Source organism: Nerophis lumbriciformis, linkage group LG12, assembly GCF_033978685.3.
Source record: "Nerophis lumbriciformis linkage group LG12, RoL_Nlum_v2.1, whole genome shotgun sequence".
Lineage (NCBI taxonomy): Eukaryota > Metazoa > Chordata > Actinopteri > Syngnathiformes > Syngnathidae > Nerophis > Nerophis lumbriciformis.
Genome location: NC_084559.2, coordinates 21,760,278 through 21,780,645, shown reverse-complemented (window position 1 = coordinate 21,780,645; position 20,368 = coordinate 21,760,278). Strand labels below are relative to the sequence as shown.

General features: G+C 39.2%; 1 protein-coding gene across 2 annotated transcripts in view; it reads left to right on the top strand.

Annotated features, from left to right (window-relative positions):
- Positions 1 to 20,368, top strand: part of LOC133623099 (transmembrane protein 132C) — a 397,905-nt gene that overhangs the window by 138,929 nt on the left and 238,608 nt on the right. Inside the window, exon 1 of one of the 2 annotated variants that reach the window (XM_061986092.1) lies at positions 9,056 to 9,092. The exons of the other annotated variant lie outside the window; for it this stretch is intronic. The gene's annotated coding sequence lies outside the window, so the exon portion shown is untranslated. Of the gene's footprint in view, positions 1 to 9,055; positions 9,093 to 20,368 lie in introns of those variants that run through there. 2 annotated transcript variants of the gene reach the window in all.

The following is a 20,368-nucleotide window of genomic DNA, read 5'->3' as shown; positions in this document are numbered from 1 at the left end:
TGCCCTGTTGACACCAATATCTAGCGGCTGGAGGTCTTTTGTCAATCCACCCGGAATGACGGCGAGTATTGAATTAAGCGCGTAAGCGTGTCTCTTTATGTGATGTTATGAGCTAGCAAATATAAGAACTACACTACCCAGCATGCAACGATAGTGACGAGCATGCGCGGTAGCCCTGAGAAGCGTTGTTGTATGCTGGCAGTTAGAATGTGGTTATGAGCACGCTGTGAGTAAACGTTGAGAACTCAGTTAACACGCCTCGTCTGCATTATTTATAATTAGACAGACAACACACTTAATAGGAGCCATTTTGGGGTCTTTACATAAACACACAAATGGAAATGAAACGTCACATATCCCAGCATGCACCGCGCGCTTCTTCTTCTTCTACGGGGAAAAAAGATGGCGGCTGTTTACCGTAGTTGCGAGACCGAAACTTTATGAAAATTAATATTAATATTAACCCATATATAAGGCGCACCGGATTATAAGGCGCACTGTCAGCTTTTGAGAAAATTTGTGGTTTTTAGGTGCGCCTTATAGTGCGGAAAATACGGTATGTATGTATGTATGCATACCTGCCAACTACTCCGGTTTTCCCGTAATTAGTACGGTTTTCATCAACCTATTCCGGGTTACGGTTGCAGTGATAAAAAATACGGTTTTTCATTAATTACATTTTTTAAATTTTTTTTTAAGTTTTATTCACGAAATCGCGTAACAACAATGACAATCGACACTGCTTCCTAGGGCTGGGCGATAAAATAATAACAATATATATCGCGATAGACATGTGATCAATATCAATAGAAAATGGGGTCGATAGAACGTTCGATATTTTCACTGAGTTCTGTTAGAAAAAATGGGAAGAAATGCCAAGCCGGAACCGCACGGCATTCTGGGGGGTGTAGGCCAGCGTTTCTCAAAGTGTGGGGCGCGCCCCACTGGTGGGGAATAGAGACATGACAGGTGGGGCGCGAGGAACGGGAGGACATTTCACTTTAATTATTTAAAAAAAAATTATATACTTAGATTTTTTTTTTACTATGCTTTCATTTTCTATACACACTGTAAATCACTTTGTGATTCTGTCTGTGGAATCCGCTATATAAATAAATGTAAATTACTTATTTTTCCTGTAGGCTTTAAATTTTTCGGTAGGAGCGAAAGTTTGACAGACATAGCAACAGTAACTAATGGGGGCGGGGCTAAGCGGATCAAACTTTCGCGCGGATCGGTAGCAGGCTAATGTGTGGACCACAATTACACAAAATGGATACATTTGTGACTGGCACCTCAAAGGTCGTCGAGCCAGAGCCAGAGCCTGCAGAAAAACACAAATCTGACGGGCCTAATCAACCATAAAGCCAACCGAAAAGAAAATATGATGAAGGGTATCTTGCTCTTGGATTCACGGCAGTGGTGGTGGAGGTAGAGGAGAGACCCCTGTGTGTTCTGTGTCTAAAAGCGCTAGCAGCAGACAGCATGAGACCCAACAAATTAAAGGGACACCTCGAGACCACACACCCCAATCACGTCAATAAGCCACTTGATTTCTTTCAAAGAAAACTGACAGAGTACCGTCAACAGGAGAAGCGCATGGTAAAAGCTACATCAGTAAACAGTAACGCTCAAATGGCTTCATATAGAGTTGCATACAGAATTGCACAATGCAAAAAAACACATGTTATGTCCTCGGTTTCACCTATGTGCTTATTTAGGTGTCTTAATTTAATAATAATCAGGCAACACGTTTCAACTCAATGCCTCGGATCGCTCCCGTTTATTAACAACTTCGAGAGTCCAAACTCTCCCTCCCTCCCGTGACGTCACACACTGAACACATGCTACGGTGGCTCGGACATGACAAAACAGTACATGACACCTCACACAATTGCTGAGCAGCTCATTCTCCCCGCTGCAATAGACCTGGTGTCAGTCATGCTTAGTTATTTTATTTATTATTGAACTTGATGCAAGTTATACCACAGCTGCACAGTTATTTTATTTATTATTGAACTTGATGCAAGTTATACCACAGCTGCACAGTTATTTTATTTATTATTGAACTTGATGTTATGTTATGTTATTGAGTTTGAATGTATACAACTTGATGTTACTTGATGTTCAATAAATTTGAAAATGTTAAGCTTGGCATTAACGTTCTGTTGGGACGATGGGGGCAGGTGGGGCTTGAAAACTCCCCCTTGTCCAAAGTGGGGGATGACAAAAAAAGTTTGAGAACCACTGGTGTAGGCAGAGGAAGGACTTTGGCCTCTCAACCTATCACGGCCGAGCCTGAACCGCAAGGCATTCTGGGAAATGCCAACAGGAAAAAAAAAAAGCAACAACGGCGAGCTGACGACGAGGAGTGAAACAAAACGGGAATATGAGTGCGGCGGCACGAGAGGAAATTGTAAATAAAAAAGGAAACGTCGCGTCACCAGTTTGGCAGTATTTTGGATTTTTTAAGTCCGATACGAATCAGAGTAATACTGTCTGCAAACTTTGCAAGGTCGTCGTCCCGACCAAGTCTGGGGACACGACAAACTTATTTTACCACCTGAGCCGCTCTCACCCGCTGGAGTACAGCAGTAACAAACAACCACAACCATCTATATCAGCCGGTGCAAGTGGAACAGCACCGAAGCGGCAACAACAGACCACCATCGAGAGATACTCGGCAGCAGTGCCATATGACAAAAATTCAAAACGTTATAAAGAAATAACGGATGCAGTGGTGGATCAATTAGCGAAGGACATGCTACCTACTTATATTTAAAATAAAAGTATTTAAATTCAGCCTTTTTTCTCCTGGTCTTTATTTAGAATATTTTTTTTTTTAATCAATAATTATCGATATCGACTGATATGAAACTCTTATATCGTGATACATTTTTTAGTCATATCGCCCAGCCCTACCAGTGCTTCCCGTAACTTCCTATTGAGCCATTCCGAATGCCATGCGCGAGGCTATTTATAGCACCGCTGCCAAGCCCGAGGCACCAGTTGCCATTGTTTCCAAACAAGCGAACGATCATGGAATCAGCCGGAGAAAAATCGCATACGAGTCTTAAACCGAAAAGGAAACTGCAGTCATTCCGTGAAGAATATTCAAAAGCCTATCCGGGAATAATTATCCGTTCCAAAAAGGGTGAAAACTACGCGAATTGCACCTTGTGCAGACAAGATGTTTCGATCGGACACGGAGGAATTAGCGATGTAAAAGACCACGTTGGGACAAAAAAACACAAGTCTAATGCCGTTGCTAGCGATACAAGTGGAAAACTTTCAACGTTTTTCGTCGCCCAAACAGATTCTTTGGATGTGATAAATGCCAAAGTTTTATTTACGGAGGCAATAATTGAGCAAACAAAAAGGTAATGACACCAATGTTATCTATTGGAATTGTTTAGTACTGTTATACTGTTAAAAGTGTTTATACTATTTATGCTTTCAAGTCCAAGTTGAAGAAATCTTGTTAAATGTTGACAGCATAACTACCAAAATACAGAAGTATGTCCTTAATATTTTTGCAGTGCTATTTCTGTTGAAAAGTTAAAATGATTACATTAGAGATGTGATGTGCCACTTTTCAAGTGTCTGATGGCTTAAATTAATTTTCATTAATTTTTCATATTTTGAATTATTTTGAAAGGTTTACAAAAAAACTACATTTGAATTGTAATTCCATGCTATTGACAGGACTATTAATTTTAATGAAGTTAGCTTACCATGTTTACAGTATGATAATTGTGATAGAAATGTGAATTTTAGGCACAGAATATTTTTTACAATTGAACAAGGCAGTAGATTATACAAGCTTGGACAGAAAGTTAATAATGACACCAATTTTTTTTTTAATGGAATTGTTTAGTACTGTTTTACCATTTGTTTACTGTAAAAAGTGTTTATACTGTTTATACTTTCAATTAACAAATTGAAGTCTTGTGAAAGGTTGACAGGATAACTGGCATTAACTGTCAAAATAATTTCAAACTATTGAAGTTAGCTTACAGAATAAACATGTCAATCAACCCATATGATTTTTGCTGTAATATTTTTGTTTTGAAAAGTCACTGTGACTGATAGAAAAGTGATGGTTTTAGCAACATTTTAACCTGTCTGAATGCTAATAATCATTTTGCGTAGGGGGGCGAAGGAACCCCCCACCAGGACTTTGTCCTGGACCTACCAGGGCCTGCGGCCCCTGGACCCTGGCTACTAGGTTTTTCTGATTTCAAAAGTTGGCAGGTATGTGTATGTATATATATAAAAATAAAATACTTGAATTTCAGTGAATTCTAGCTATAAATATACCCCTCCCCCTTAACCCCACCCCCCCAACCTCCTGAATTCAGTGGTCTCAAGGTTGGCAAGTATGGTTCTAGCGCACAGCATAACAGCGGGCGACATGTTTTGTATTCGGCCCGAGTCTGCCCGTTGAGATTGCTTGTTGGTTTTTGCAGGATTAACAAAAAGTCCTCATATAATTTATAATGTAAACAAGGGCTGGCCGGAAGAACGACTCCCCGCAATTTAGGTGTCAGCGCCGCAGATTTGATTTGAGACCTTAATAGCTTGTTCTATTTACTCTCCATGCTACATCAAGCACTGAGTGGCCCTTCTGTGGTTGAGCATGATTTGAAATGTTCGCAGTCTGTAAAATGCAGCCTGTGTCGCTTTCAAATCTCATTTGACTCGCGGTTACAAACGAGGTGCCAGCACAGCCACTTAACGGAAAGAACATGCGGCCCGGCCCCCGTGCTTTAGAGGAAGCGTCCCCTTCTTCACTTGACATTACTCGCTGAATGTAATGCCTTTTTTTTTTATCTGCTGCAAAATAAATATTTAAGGCAGGCTGACACAAAAAGCACGCAAAAAGTTGGTGACAAGACGAGTGTGCGAGTGTACGTGTCCGACTATGCGCCACTGTACTTTGCATAACGTCAGCCTTTGGCACTCGCACACATCGGCCCCGTGTCGACTCTTTTTGCAGTCTCCAGACGTGTAATTGTTTTATCTCTCCGTGTCTTGATGTCTCGCCAAGGTGGGTGGTTAACGCTCCCATTGCTTCCTCTGAAAAGGCCATTGAGTCACGGATGAATGTTGTGTTCATCTGATGACTGACAGCTAATTTTCATCAAAGAAACAGCCCTGGGAAAGAAGTCCCAGAGTGCCTGGGGGCCTCTCTTCTCTGAGTACTGAGTAGCTACTTACAGTACTTATTGCCTGCTGATGTGATGTGGCCTTGCACTCTGAACTTAGTCTTGTACTCTCAAGCTGTTTTTTTGTTTTTGTTTTACAGTTAGTTTGTTACTCTTTCTGCCGCTACCTTTAAAGGGGGAACTGCACTTTTTGGGGGAATTTTGCCTATAATTCACAAACCTTATGTAAGACAATCAGGTGTCACCATCAGTGTGTGTGTGAGAATTAGTGTTGTCCCGATACCGATATTTTGGTACCGGTACCAACATTATTTCGATACTTTTTGGTACTTTTGTAAATAAAGGGGACCACAAAAAATTGCATTATTGGCTTTATTTTAACCAAAAAATCTGAGGGTACATTAAACATATGTTTCTTATTGCAAGTTTGTCCTTGAATAAAATAGAGAACATACAAGACAACTTGTCTTTTATTAGTAAGTAAACAAACAAAGGCTCCTAATTTAGTCTGCTGACGTATGCAGTAACATATTGTGTCATTTATCATTCTATTATTTTGTCAAAATTATTAAGGACAAGTGGTAGAAAATGAATTATTAAACTACTTGTTAATTTACTGTTAATATCTGCTTACTTTCTCTTTTAACATGTTCTATCTACACTTCTGTTAAAATGTAATAATCACTTATTCTTCTGTTGTTTGATACTTTACATTAGTTTTGGATAGAGATGTCCGATAATATCTGCCTGCCGATATTATCGGCTGATAAATGCGTTAAAATGTAATATCAGAAATTATCGGTATCTGTTCTTTTATTATCGGTATCGTTTTATTTTTTTATTTTTTTATTTTTAAAAATTAAATCAACTTAAAAAACACAAGATACACTTACAATTAGTGCACCAACCCAAAAAACCTCCCTCCCCCATTCACACTCATTCACACAAAAGGGTTGTTTCTTTCTGTTATTAATATTCTGGTTCCTACATTATATATCAATATATATCAATACAGTCTGCAAGGGATACAGTCCGTAAGCACACATGATTGTGCGTGCTGCTGGTCCACTAATAGTACTAACCTTTAACAGTTCATTTTATAATTTTCATTAATTACTAGTTTCTATGTAACTGTTTTTATATTGTTTTACTTTCTTTTTTATTCAAGAAAATGTTTTTAATTTATTTATCGTATTTTATGATTTTTTTTAAAAAGTACCTTATCTTCACCATACCTGGTTGTCCAAATTAGGCATGATAATGTGTTAATTCCACGACTGCATATATCGGTTGATATCGGTATCGGTTGATATCGGTATCGGTAATTAAAGAGTTGGACAATATCGGAATATCGGATATCGGCAAAAAGCCATTATCGGACATCCCTAGTTTTGGATGATACCACAAATTTGGGTATCAATCCGATACCAAGTAGTTACAGGATCATACATTGGTCATATTCAAAGTCCTCATGTGTCCACATACTTGCCAACCTTGAGACGTCCGAATTCGGGAGATTTGGGGATGGGGGGCGGGGCTGGGGGGGCTGGTTTAAGGGGGGAATGAGTATATTTATAGCTAGAATTCACTGAAATTTAAGTATTTCTTATATATATTTATATATATATATATATATATATATATATATATATGTATGTGTGGGGAAAAAAATCACAAGACTATTTCATCTCTACAGGCCTGTTTCATGAGGGGGGTACCCTCAATCGTCAGGAGATTTTAATGGGAGCATTCGCATACCATGGTTTATATAGGGCACAGAGTGGGTGGGTACAGGCTGGCCTAGGGGCGTGGTGATTGGTTCATGTGTTACCTAGGAGGTGTTTCCGTCTATGGCGGCATGTTGTTACAATTTCGCTGCGCTTGTTGAGGGATGACAGGTCTGGACGGTAGATAATAAACAGTTTCTCTTTCAAGCATAGGTTGCATCTTTTATTACCACTATTGTAAGGTGTGCTGGATGCAAGAATTTGCCATGTTATTGAATATTCAACATTATGGCAAATTATTGCATCCAGCACACCTTACAATAGTGGTAATAAAAGATGCAACCTATGCTTGAAAGAGAAACTGTTTATTATCTACCGTCCAGACCTGTCATCCCTCAACAAGCGCAGCGAAATTGTAACAACATGCCGCCATAGACGGAAACACCTCCTAGGTAACACATGAACCAATCACCACGCCCCTAGGCCAGCCTGTACCCACCCACTCTGTGCCCTATATAAACCATGGTATGCGAATGCTCCCATTAAAATCTCCTGACGATTGAGGGTACCCCCCTCATGAAACAGGCCTGTAGAGATGAAATAGTCTTGTGATTTTTTTCCCCACACATACATATATTGCGCTCTACTACGGTATCGAGCACTATTTTTTGGATAACCTTATTAAGACATATATATATATATATATATATATATATATATATATATATATATATATATATATATATATATATATGTATATATATATATATATATATATATATATATGTATGTATATATATATATATATATATATGTATATATATATATACATATATATATATACATATATATATATATATATATAAATAAAATATATACTTGACTTTCAGTGAATTCTAGCTATATATATATATATATATATATACATATATATATATATATATATATATGTGTATTTTATTATATATATATATATAAATAAAATAAATACTTGAATTTCAGTGTTCATTTATCTACACATATACACACACATAACACTCATCTACTCATTGTTGTATTTGAAAGTGCGATGCTTTGCAGCCAGTAGCACAGCCTTTAAAGGAGCATAGGTATGGGCAGCATCTGTGAAATTCAATTTGCAGGAAAGGAGTGAGTTTAGGGTTGAATTGTCCATCCTCGTTCTATTCTCTGTCACTCGTCGTCACCGTGACTGTCTCTTCTCTGTTCTTCTGCTTCGTCTCCTTCTTGTTGTGTGTGCAGTTGTGCACTCACCAAAAGCCGTAGATGTTATAACGTGACTGGGCCGGCACGCTGTTTATAGGAAGGAAAAGCGGACGTGACGACAGGCTGTCCTCACTCAGGAGGGGGGCGTGCCTTAAGTCCGGCTGGAAATCGGGAGAATGGTTGTCCCGGGAGATTTTCGGGAGAGGCACTGAAATTCGGGAGTCTCCCGGAAAATTCGGGAGGGTTGGCAAGTATGTGTGTCCAGGGGCATATTTCCTGAGTTTATAAACATAATATAAATGTTAAAAAAAAATATATATATATGTTGTGATGGCAAAAAATATCGACGCATTCATAGTAGTATCGACTTGATACGCCACTGTACTTGGTATCATTACAGCGGATGTCAGGTGTAGATCCACCAATGGCGTTTGTTTACATTTTGACGGCGGTGAGCTACGGTGTGTAGTGAAGCATGTTTAGCTATTCCTCGTCCTTCAGTGATAATGATACTTGTAAGAAACATACTTTATTTGTCGCCATGGAGGCGAAGATTAATGATTTAGAAATAGCTAAAACTAGGCATATCTTAAAGCAGTGTTTTTCAACCTTTTTTGAGCCAAGGCACATTTTTTTCATAAAAAAAATACGGAGGCACACCACCAGCAGAAAAGGTTAAAAAATTAAACTCCACCAGGTTGTCATGCCTTATTTTGAGTTTGTTGTTGTTTCCTGTGTGTAGTGCTTTAGTTCCTGTCTTGCGCTGTTATTTTGGTGACCCTTCCTGTTTTGTTGGTGTTCTCCTGTAGCAGCTTCACGCCTTCCTTTGAGCACTATTGCCCCGCCCCTGCTTTGTTTTCGCAATCAAGACTATTTAAGTTGTGCGTACGCTATCCTTCTTTGAGGGGACATTGTCGATTGTCATGTCATGTACGGGATGTGCTTTGTGGACGCCGTCTTTGCTGCACACGCTGTAAGTTTTTGCTGTCGTCCAGCATTCTGTTTTTGTTGACTTTGTAGCCAGTTCAGTTTTACTTTTGTTTTACATAGCCATCCCTATGCTTCAGTGCCTTTTCCTAGCGGGACTTGCCTTTTGTTGATTTTTGGTTTAAGCGTTACATACCTTTTTACCTGCACGCTGTCTCCCGCTGTGCTCTGCCTATTGGGATCACGACAAACCATCCTCGACGCGTTCCGACTTCTACAAAGCAATGAACTACCTGCTGCCACCTACTGATATGGAGTATTATTACATGGTTACCCTGCCAAGCTCTACACAGCACAGGCACTAGACAACGGCACATTATTATGATTATTGATTTGCAAAAAATATTTTTTGGACCAATTAGGTGAAGTTGCATAATTTCCCACGGCACACCAGGCAATATATCACGGCACACTAGTGTGCCGCGGCACGGTGGTTGAAAATCACTGTCTTAAAGCACCTCTTCTTGAGGACATTTCAGTGTTATAACTTCACCTTTATCTTTAATTTTTTTTTAGACCAAAATGCGTCAATTCTCCCTTTTCTGTCTACACACTGTGTCTGCTTGTAAGTACTCCGTGATTGTGCGCTGCCGAACATGCTCTTCTGCTCATAAACCAGCAATGTCACGACGTGACGACAACGGGGGTGCGGGGTTGCGGACCGGTACTTTTCAGAGGCGGTATAGTACCGAATATGATTCATTAATATCGCGGTACTATACTAATACCGTACAACCCTAATCCATTCACATACACACTTATGATAAAGCACTCTGTCTTCACACATACACTTTATTTAAATGTGAGAGGAAAACAATGACATCATTTTGAAACTCAAAGCCAAACATATTTTACAGTGATCTGTTTTCCATAAATAAATAGTAATGTTATTAGCACTGGGTACCAGTGTGTTTGTGGCTGTGAGCTTATGCTTACTTTACTCTGTGAGTGTTGATGTAAGCAAATATCTGTCAGGTTTACACGTGTACCATATTTATGCATCCAAAAGCAGCAGATGGGCATGAGTGCATCTTGGAGAGTCTCCGCACACGCAGAACGATGCTTCTGTGTTTGCAGACTAAATCCTCGTGTTGTCCAAGCCGCAAGAGTTGTGTATTTTGTGGTACTCTTATCTTTTACCAACTCCTGTACCAGTTGGCAAGGGGGACATGTGAGGGGGATGTGTGAATGGGTGTAAATAACCTTGGAAGGTTCTGGGGAGCATTAATAACTTAATACCACACTGAGTATGAAGAGATGTCCTAAAAGGAGCCTGCGCATCCTTAAACGTGACTCGTTGTGGCTGCAAGTAGCAAATCAGTCAATCAGTCACTGGTTATGTCAGGTTCAAACACTGATGACATCTATTAAACAAGACAAGAGGCAAAGAATTAAGCAGAGACAGAATTCAATTTGGACTCAATATTGAGGAGAGTCGTCTGTACACTGTACCCTTGTACAGTATCTCAGCACGCCTGCCAAAAGATTGCACGCCTCCTTCTTTTCTTTTGGACTATGCCCGACCACCTGGCCACCACTGTTTCCAAAGGACAAAGGTCGCAAAAAGTTCACAGAAGAGGTCGTAAACAATTCACAGAAAAGGTCAGTTCAAAAAGAGTTCGTAAAATAGTTAAAAAAGAGGTCGTAAAATACTTCAAAAAGAGGTCGTCTGGAAATTGGGCAGATCCTGTCATCTCTCCGCTTTGAAGTCCTTTGGTTAGAACAATATCTTTCTGTTAATTACCATACATGAAAGAACACAGGAACACCTTCATCTTGCTTTCCCCCTCCCTACACAGTGGCTTTTTAAGAGCCTTACTCTTGGTAGGTTTCAAAGACTGCTTTTTGTCTTCTTGCCTGGAACTCATTTCAACACAAAGTGTTTTGTGATAACTTACAGACAAGTATTCTAACAGGTTATAATGGTCAACATGGATTTAAAGTTATAGTCAGCCCTTAGCTTTTTTTTTCCTAATCCAAACATGGGAAACCGGGAAAAAATAAAGCAGTATATTACATTTAAAACTACCGTATTTTTCGGACTATAAGTCGCAGTTTTTTTCATAGTTTGGCCGGGCTCCGGTGCGACTTATACCGGTATATGTTTTTTTCCTTTTTTATTATGCATTTTCGGCAGGTGCGATTTATACTCCGGTGCGACTTATACTCCGAAAAATACGGTACCTTATTTTCCAGACTGTAGAGTGCACCGGTATATCAGCAGCACCCCCACTAAATTTTAGGAAAAATATATATATATTTTTCCATATATTAGCTGCACCGGACTATATACGATAGTATGTGCAAATATGCATGACGACACTCCTACAGACATCACACATGGGGTGGTTTAATAAATAAGAATTGTTTTAGTTATATTGTAAAACTTACAAACAATGCTTGGACTGATGAGTGAAGAAAACATACAAGTAGAAACGCTTTGAACGTTTATAAGACGGAACGGCACTTGTACTTCCGGTTCAAAGTTTCAAAAAGCAGGGAACGCCGTAAGGTCACCAAGCGGTGCCTGCAGAGAGCAAACTTGTCCAAAAGATGGCGCCGTAACACAAACAGTAACACGCCTTTTCAGTGTATTTGCCGGTGTTTAATAAAAACTATTTGCATTATGGCCGTCAGCAAAGAAAAATCCATAAATCAACCGCGCTGTCATATAAGCCACTACAAAGCGTAGAAAAAAAGCGGCTTATAGTCTGTAATTTACGGTAATTAATTTCCGGCAACATAAATGTCAAAGACTCAGCAAACATGACAAATAAAACAAAATCCATGTGAGATGACCTGCACTAAAAATGGTGCAAACAAAAGGACTAAGTGTTGCAAGGTTTGTTTTTACTGATTAAAAGCTCTTCCAAGTACACAAAACCCAAAGTTTTGCTTTGAACTTGTTATTCTCACTCCAGAAGTAAGCTTGAATAATCAACTATACATAGTTAATCTGCTGCGTTTGCACTGTTTTAATAATGTAATTCTTGCAGTGGTCCGCGGTTGCAGTTTGTGTGACCCCGGGATGCAGAGAAGGCAGGCAATGGGTAGGCATGGCCGCATTTAGTCATTTGGGGACCAAAAACAATAGCAACATGGTAATTTAACACTATAAGCTGCACATTGAGTATCCCTGATTCCAACACTTTTTTGTAATCGATTAGGAACAGTAATCAATATTAAATAACGTGTAAGCAGTTTTTTTTTTATTTTATTTTATTTTTTTAGCGCAGTTGGACCGGGTGTTGTCATTGAGAAGGACGAAAGTGTGTGACTGGTGGCTAAACGAGAGCTCTTGATGGTTGTCGTGTTTGAAGAAAAGACGAGACTGTCTTTAAAAAGGTGCCTCTCAAGGTCCTCCTGAGCCTGCCATTACCATCTTGCCATCTTGTCACTTACAATGATTACCCATTTCGAGCACTTTAGTACTCGCATAATTGTGACGAACATTGTCACTCTCCACTTACTTCCTTCACTGACAGTCGCTCTCGAGGTGTTGATTACATACATTCAGTGTCTCGGAGAAAAAGGTTGACAACGTAGGTATTTTTTTCTTTCACCTTGTCCTCTTCTCCACTCCACTCTGGTAACTCAGATTCATCTCTGCAAAAACTTTTCATAACCGTCCCAACAGGTTTGTTTTGGTCTATCATTCTGGAATCAAGTCTGCACATGTGCAGGAGCACATTGCCTGAGAAGGGAGGGGGGGAGCTGTTGAAAATGTATGGAAGTAGAATTGTCTCACATCAACTTATATATATCAATGATTTTAATACATATGCATATATTAATAAATATACAAATAAATAAATAATTTGTATAAATAAACGCGTATTTGTAAATATATTTTTGAGGTTTTAAAATATATACAAATAAAATGTTTAGATATAAAAATGTGACATCCAAATAAATCAAGAATTTGTATAAATATACGTGTATTTGTAAATATATTTTTGAGATTTGAATATAAATATGCTTGATTTTGTATTTGTATTTGTTTTGAATTTTCATATGTGGATCACTTTTTTGCTTTTGTGTCAAATAAATGTGACCTACACTAGGGATGTCCCGATCCAGGTTTTTGCACTTCCGATCCAATACCGATATTGTTTTTGCATTTCCGATCCGATACCGATACTGACCGATACCGATACTGGCCTATCCGAGCATGTATTAAAGTTTAAAGTTATTTAGCCTACTTAGTTGTCAGAATCATGTTGAAAAGTGTTTTAATACTCTTGATAACAACTAGCCAGCTGAATTAGGGGAGTTTGAATAATACACAATGGTTGGTAACAAGAAACTGACCTGTTTATTCAAGGATAAACACAAAATAGACAAAATTATACGTGACAAACAGAAATGGCATCATTGAACTAGGGCTGGGCGATATGGCCTTTTTTTAATATTGCGATATTTTAAGGCCATATTGCGATACACAATATATATCTCCATATTTTGCCTTAGCCTTGAATGAACACTTGATGCATATAATCACAACAGTATGATGATTCTATGTGTTTTGATTGATTGATTGAGACTTTTATTAGTAGGTTGCACAGTGAAGTACATATTCCGTACAATTGACCACTAAATGGTAACACCCCAATAAGTTTTTCAACTTGTTTAAGACGGGGTCCACTTAAATTGATTCATGATACAGATATATACTATCATCATAATACAGTCATCACACAAGATAATCACATTGAATTATTTACATTATTTATAATCCAGGGTGTGGAGGGGGGCGCCTGATGTAAGTGTCAAAAAGACAGCCAAAAGAGTTTGATATGAGAATAAATCTAAAGTTAAAATATAGGGTAGAAATGCACCCATTTGCAGGAAAAGTAGTCTTGATTTTCAAAATGTTCTTTCAAGGCTTGCATGTCTACATTAAAACATTCTTCTTCATACTGCATTAATATATGCTACTTTTAAACTTTCATGCAGAGAAGGAAATCACAACTAAAAAAATCACAAATTTTTTCATACGGTGTTGATCTGGAAATTTTTGCCATTTTGATGGTGTGGACGTGTGGCACCGAATGGAGATAAGCGTCTCGACAGACGTCACAATATTTGAACAATGATGACGAAAACTGTTTTCTCTGTGGTGTCCGTGTGTCGAAAATTGTTATGCGCTTCTTTTTTTATTTGATTTTGTGCGTGGCATAGATTTGCCGTGCGCAGAGGACGCTTGAGCAGGCGCGCACCTTAGCGGCTGCGCTAGCATCACAGCTAACGTTAGCCATGCCGCTACCTTGCTCTCTGCTGGGAGAGGACGTATACGTATGTGACGTATGACGTGACAGTATATGACGTATGACGTGACAGTATGTGACGTGTGTAAGAAGGTGCGCTCGCTGTCTGTGAGAGGGAGACACAGGAAAGAGTGAGAAGAGCCTGTCGTGTAATGCCAGCAGCTAAAAGCAACTGCGTGAGAATTGTGGATGTGTTGAAGGTGTGCTGGAAAATGCGGAACGGAAATTACAGAGCAGCAGAAAAGTGGAATGTATTATTTAAATAGGTGCGTTGGAAAACACGGACCCAGAGTTTTTTTTAAACTGGATCTGGATCGGCATTTTCCCATGCCTTGCCGATACGCAATTTTTGGCAAATATCGGCAGCCGATCCGATCCAAATATCGGATCGGGACATCCCTAACCTACACACTCCCCTGAACAACCAGCAGAGGGCACTGCAGCCAGAGCGGTCTGGGTCACAGAGCATTATATGCAATATGTAATTCTCTCCACAAAAGCAATCCACGTCTTTACAGAGAGAACGCACAACGGGCCTGAGCTAGGTAACATTAGCGTTGTATTAGCTAATGCTAATTTATCCAGTTAATCTAAAAGACCGTGCTAGCTGCTTATTTTATTGTATCAATGCCGTTTAATGACCTTGTCCCGATGTAGATACTGATCTCTTATCAGTGCAATGTGTGTCAAATCATCATCATCCCTAGTGTGCCTCTGATTGGCTCGCCAGTGTCTGACCATGTCTATGACCGAGACCGCTCTGGCTGCAGTGCCCTCTGCTGGTTGTTCAGAGGAGTGTGTAGGTCACATTTATTTGTGCATCTGGTTTGTGGGAGGAATGTCTCATCGACACAAAAGCAAAAAAGCGATCCACATATGCAAATTCAATACAAATACAAATACAAAATCAAGCATATTTATATTCAAATCTCAAAAATATATTTACAAATACACGTTTATGTATACAAATTCTTGATTTATTTGCAGAATGTGCTTATTATATTTTTAAACAAAAAAAACAATCTGAAGTTGTTTTTATTTTTAAGTTATCGTGCCGTGATTTTACCAGTCCGGCCCACTTGGGAGTAGATTTTTTTCTCCATGTGGCCCCCGATCTAAAATAAGTTTGACACCCCTGCTCTAAGTATGCAGGCAATGCTAATGGACGTGAAGCAACAACACAGAAAGCACACACAATGCCGAAGGAAACAATAACCGTTTTTTTTTTACCAGCAAGGTCTGCCGCTCAACGCTGGCAAATAAAACCTTCTGAATAGACATTGCCAGCAGGTAAGTCTCTAATTAGTAACAGGGAGTAGGTGTGCAGATCAGCCCTCAAGCCAGAGGGAAATGTGGTCGAGAATGAAGGCAGACATGAAATGGAACGAAAAATAACAAAACAGGAGCTAACCACAACATGTATCAAGGATCCTGTCATTTTTAATTTGATGATACATGTAGACTTGCTGTTACCAAACTCTTAGATATACCGTTTGTAGAACACCCTACATTTTTACAAACATTTAAAACTAAAGAATCCATTTGGATTAACATAGTACATATTCAACTATGTAGAGCCCAGTTGCCTTGATCCAACCTATATGAAAAATGATTGTTGCGACTTGGACAAGGGTTGATCCCAGATGCAGAGACGATAGACAAGGTGAAAAAAAAAAGAAGAAGTATTTAATATAGTCCAATATGTACACTGCAAAAATTGAAATCTAAGTAAGATTGAATATCTCAAATAAGGGTGATATTTGCTTATTTTCTGTCTGATAAGATAATTCTTCTCACTAAGCAGATTTTATGTTAGAGTGTTTTACTTGTTTTAAGTGTTTTGGTCCTAAATGATCTCAGTAAGATATTACAGCTTGTTGCTGAGATGTTATGACCTATATTGAGTAAAACATGCTTGAAACTAGAATATCAACTGTTGCAAAGCTGTGTCATCAACACTCACAAGTATAAAACTACTTTTTTAAAGTAATTTCTTATTTCAAGCATGAAATAAAAGATCATGACTTTGACACAATTGTGTCTCATAATTAAAACTGATGACAGCCAAATGGACTTTGCTGTTTTATTTCAATGAAACAATAGAAAATACGTACTCATATAGTAGTACAGTTGTTATTTGTCAAGACTGGGACTATGGCGTGATTAGTTCTCCCGTGGTGCAAATGATTTGGACCATACGTGGCGTGAAGGTGAGTACATGATTTAATATAATGACAATAAAAAGGAACAAACAAAAGGCGCTCACAGTGGAGGTACAAAACTTGGCTATAAACACACAATTTGCACAAAGGCAGAAACTATGAACAATGAAACAAAAACACTAACTGTGGCATTAATAAACAAAAACTTAAGCAAGCAGCGTGAACTGGGCATGAAACTTAAACATGGCATGAAGCAGAGTGTCAGGAGTGTGATGTCGCCAGGGAGACTTCCTGGCAACAATGGTTTTAAATAATAGTGATATGATTAAAGACAGGTGCCTGAGTCGTGAGGGCAGGTGAAAACTAATGGGTTGCTATGGTGACAAACAAGAGTGCACAATGAGTCCAAACGTGGAACAGGTGAAACTAATGGGTAACCATGGAAACAAGACAAGGGAGTGAAAAGCAGGAACTAAAAAGAGTCCAAAACCAAGCAGAACATAACTTAAACAAAACATGATCACACAGACATGACATTATTAGTGAGAATATACTTATTTTAAGGTATATTTGGGTTCATTGAGGTTAGCTAATTTTACTTGTTTTGGAAAGTCTTGACAAGCCAAATTTTCTCGTTCTATTGGCAGATAATTTTGCTTAGTTCAAATAAAATACCCCTATTTTTTGTATTTTTTTTCCCTTGTTTTTGAACACTGACTTTTTGCAGTGTATAACAAAAAGTAATGGGGCAACAATGCACACCATAAGACAAACTAGACCCTCAGAGGTCGGCGAGGGGATTGTGGATGTTATATGCACCATAAATGGACGACACTGCAAAAAGTCAGTGTTCAAAAACAAGAAAAAATTATTTTATTTATTTATTTATTTATTTGAACTAAGATGGACTGATACAAAGTGGAAAAGTGTTCTGTGTTCTGCCGAGTCCACATTTCAAATTGTTTTTGGAAACTGTGGACGTCGTGTCCTCCGGACCAAAGAGGAAAAGAACCATCCGGATTGTTATAGGCTCAAAGTTGAAAAGCCAGCATCTGTGATGGTATGGGGGTGTATTAGTGCCCAAGACATGGGTAACTTACACATCTGTGTAGGCGCCATTAATGCTGAAAGGTACATACAGGTTTTGGAGCAACATATGTTGCCATCCAAGCAACGTTACCATGGACGCCCCTGCTTATTTCAGCAAGACAATGCCAAGCCACGTGTTACATCAACGTGGCTTCATAGTAAAAGAGTGCGGGTACTAGACTGGCCTGCCTGTAGTCCAAACCTGTCTCCCATTGAAAATGTGTGGCGCATTATGAAGCCTAAAAAAGCACAACGGAGACCCCCGGACTGTTGAACAACTTAAGCTGTACATCAAGCAAGAATGGGAAAGAATTCCACCTGAGAAGCTTAAAAAATGTGTCTCCTCAGTTCCCAAACGTTTGCTGAGTGTTGTTAAAAGGAAAGGCCATGTAACACAGTAGTGAACATGCCTTTTCCCAACTACTTTGGCACGTGTTGCAGCCATGAAATTCTAAGTTAATTATTATTTGCAAAAAAAAAAAAAAAAAGTGTATAAGTTTGAACATCAAATATCTTGTCTTTGTAGTGCATTCAACTGAATATGGGTTGAAAAGGTTTTGCAAATCATTGTATTCCGTTTATATTTACATCTAATACAATTTCCCAACTCATGGAAACGGGGTTTGTACAATGTTGCGTATAGATCGAACTTATGTCGGTCAGTAAACTCAACATGGAAGCGCTAAAAACTACATTATGGCTAACGGGGAGAAGACTAAATCACAGTGGAGGCACGTAAACAAACAACACATCCTGAAGAGAAGGTCAGAAAAACATAATCTATGCACAATTTTCACCAATTTTATAAATGTTATTTAAGGATTTTAAATGACTCTTCTGTTCAATATGCTTGTCAGAAAAGTACGGGAAATAAAAAAAGGCAAAGGAAAACATTGCCCAACTCTTATTTTATGAGTGTTTACTGTTGTGCTTGAAATGAAAGGCATACTGTTTGCCAATGTATTCAATCTGCAGATTGGCCTGCAGCTGACTGCAGTGTTTTGCAGTAATAGATATACTGTACTTACTGTATGCAGTACATTTCACATCTAGGCCTTCAGTGATGTCCCACTTAGTCCGACTTTAATAGATACCTCTCAAAATACCTATAATTATGTCGCCACATGACTACAGCTGGAGAAATATTATACAGAAACACACTACTACGCACTGAATCACATCAATAGTGAACAAAACGGGCTGTTTTCCAGCGCATTTAAATAAATAATATGGGGTAGCGGGGTGTGTATTTTGTAGCCTCCCGGAAGAGTTAGTGCTGCAAGGGTTTCTGGGTATTTGTTCTGTTGTGTTTATGTTGTGTTACGGTGCGAATGTTCTCCCGAAATGTGTTTGTCATTCTTGTTTGGTGTGGGTTCACAGTGTGGCGCATATTTGTAACAGTGTTAAAGTTGTTAATACAGGTCACACCCTCAGTGTGACCTCAAATATGCCTTGCATTCAATTATGTGTGTGTCAAAGCCGCATATATTATGTGACTGGGCCGGCACGCTGTTTGTATGGAGGTAAAGCGGACGTGACGACAGGTTGTAGAGGACGCTAAAGGCAGTGCCTTTAAGGCACGCCCCCAATATTGTTGGCCGGGTGGAAATCGGGAGAAATTCGAGAGAATGGTTCGGGAGTCTCCCGGGAAAATCGGGAGAGTTGGCAAGTATGTCCAAAAGTCAGCTTGGATCCTAAAAACCTGTGAGCCGGGGCACTCGTAAACTGAGGTACCACTGTTCCTTGAAAATTTGAGTTGGCTGCTTTAAAGTAACCTTTGCTAATTCGACTTTTAATTTCCACCTCCTGATTTGGAAAGTTTGAGTGTCTTTTGCCAAAGTTTACATTTTTCTACAGTAAAATGCCTAAATAAAAATGTCTGTTTTTGATGTGTCACTTTAGGATAGAAGTCTACGTAGGCGTTTGGCCTGATTTTTTTTGTGTCGTTCTCACACTGTTATTCTACATTCACAAAGAGATCAGATGAGCAGTGTTTTAGGCTTCCATCAGCCACCTACCACAAATCGTTGCAAAGCACTTGCCTTCTCATTGCTCTTTTAGGCTTTTCCCCACTGAGCTATTGCAGTCCCCTAACAATATGTAGGCGAGATGGCACAATAGAACAGGAAAATGTTTCTGGTGGGAGCTGCTAATTGAGAATGTTCATGGCCCTCTGTGGAATGTTCAGAGAAAAATGGTCATATAGGTCACAGACCCCCTTATGCACATGATATAGTAGCAGCCAGGTGGTGTCACATGGAAGCAGACCACTGGGGTGACTGCAGTGCAAGCCTGTTTGCACATACCATTTCTGTCTGGCTCCTATTATCGTCCTGACTTGCCATCATGGTTTCCTTCGATTTAGCTTTTTTCTTCTGCCTCTCTGACAGGCAGTTCTGTCTCTTATCTCATCACTATTTATTAAGGAAACCTCTATGGAGTCCTATCATACAATCAGTGCTGTGGAAGAATGGCTATTATAAAGACAGTAGTTTAAGAATTGAGAGATAGTAATGGAATAATGTAAAAAGTGCATGTTACAGGGGGACTTTAATCCAGGGGATGATCATCATGACCAAAAAAAGGACCTTAGAATCAAACATGAACTACTCAATGCTCTCTGATTGCCTTCGTGGAAAGCACATTCACTCTCTTTGTTCAGCCCAGTTTGGTTCAGTCTTAGAGCTGCTCTGATGAACCCCTGTCAGACTCTGGGGTGATTGCTGACACTTCTGCAGAGTTGG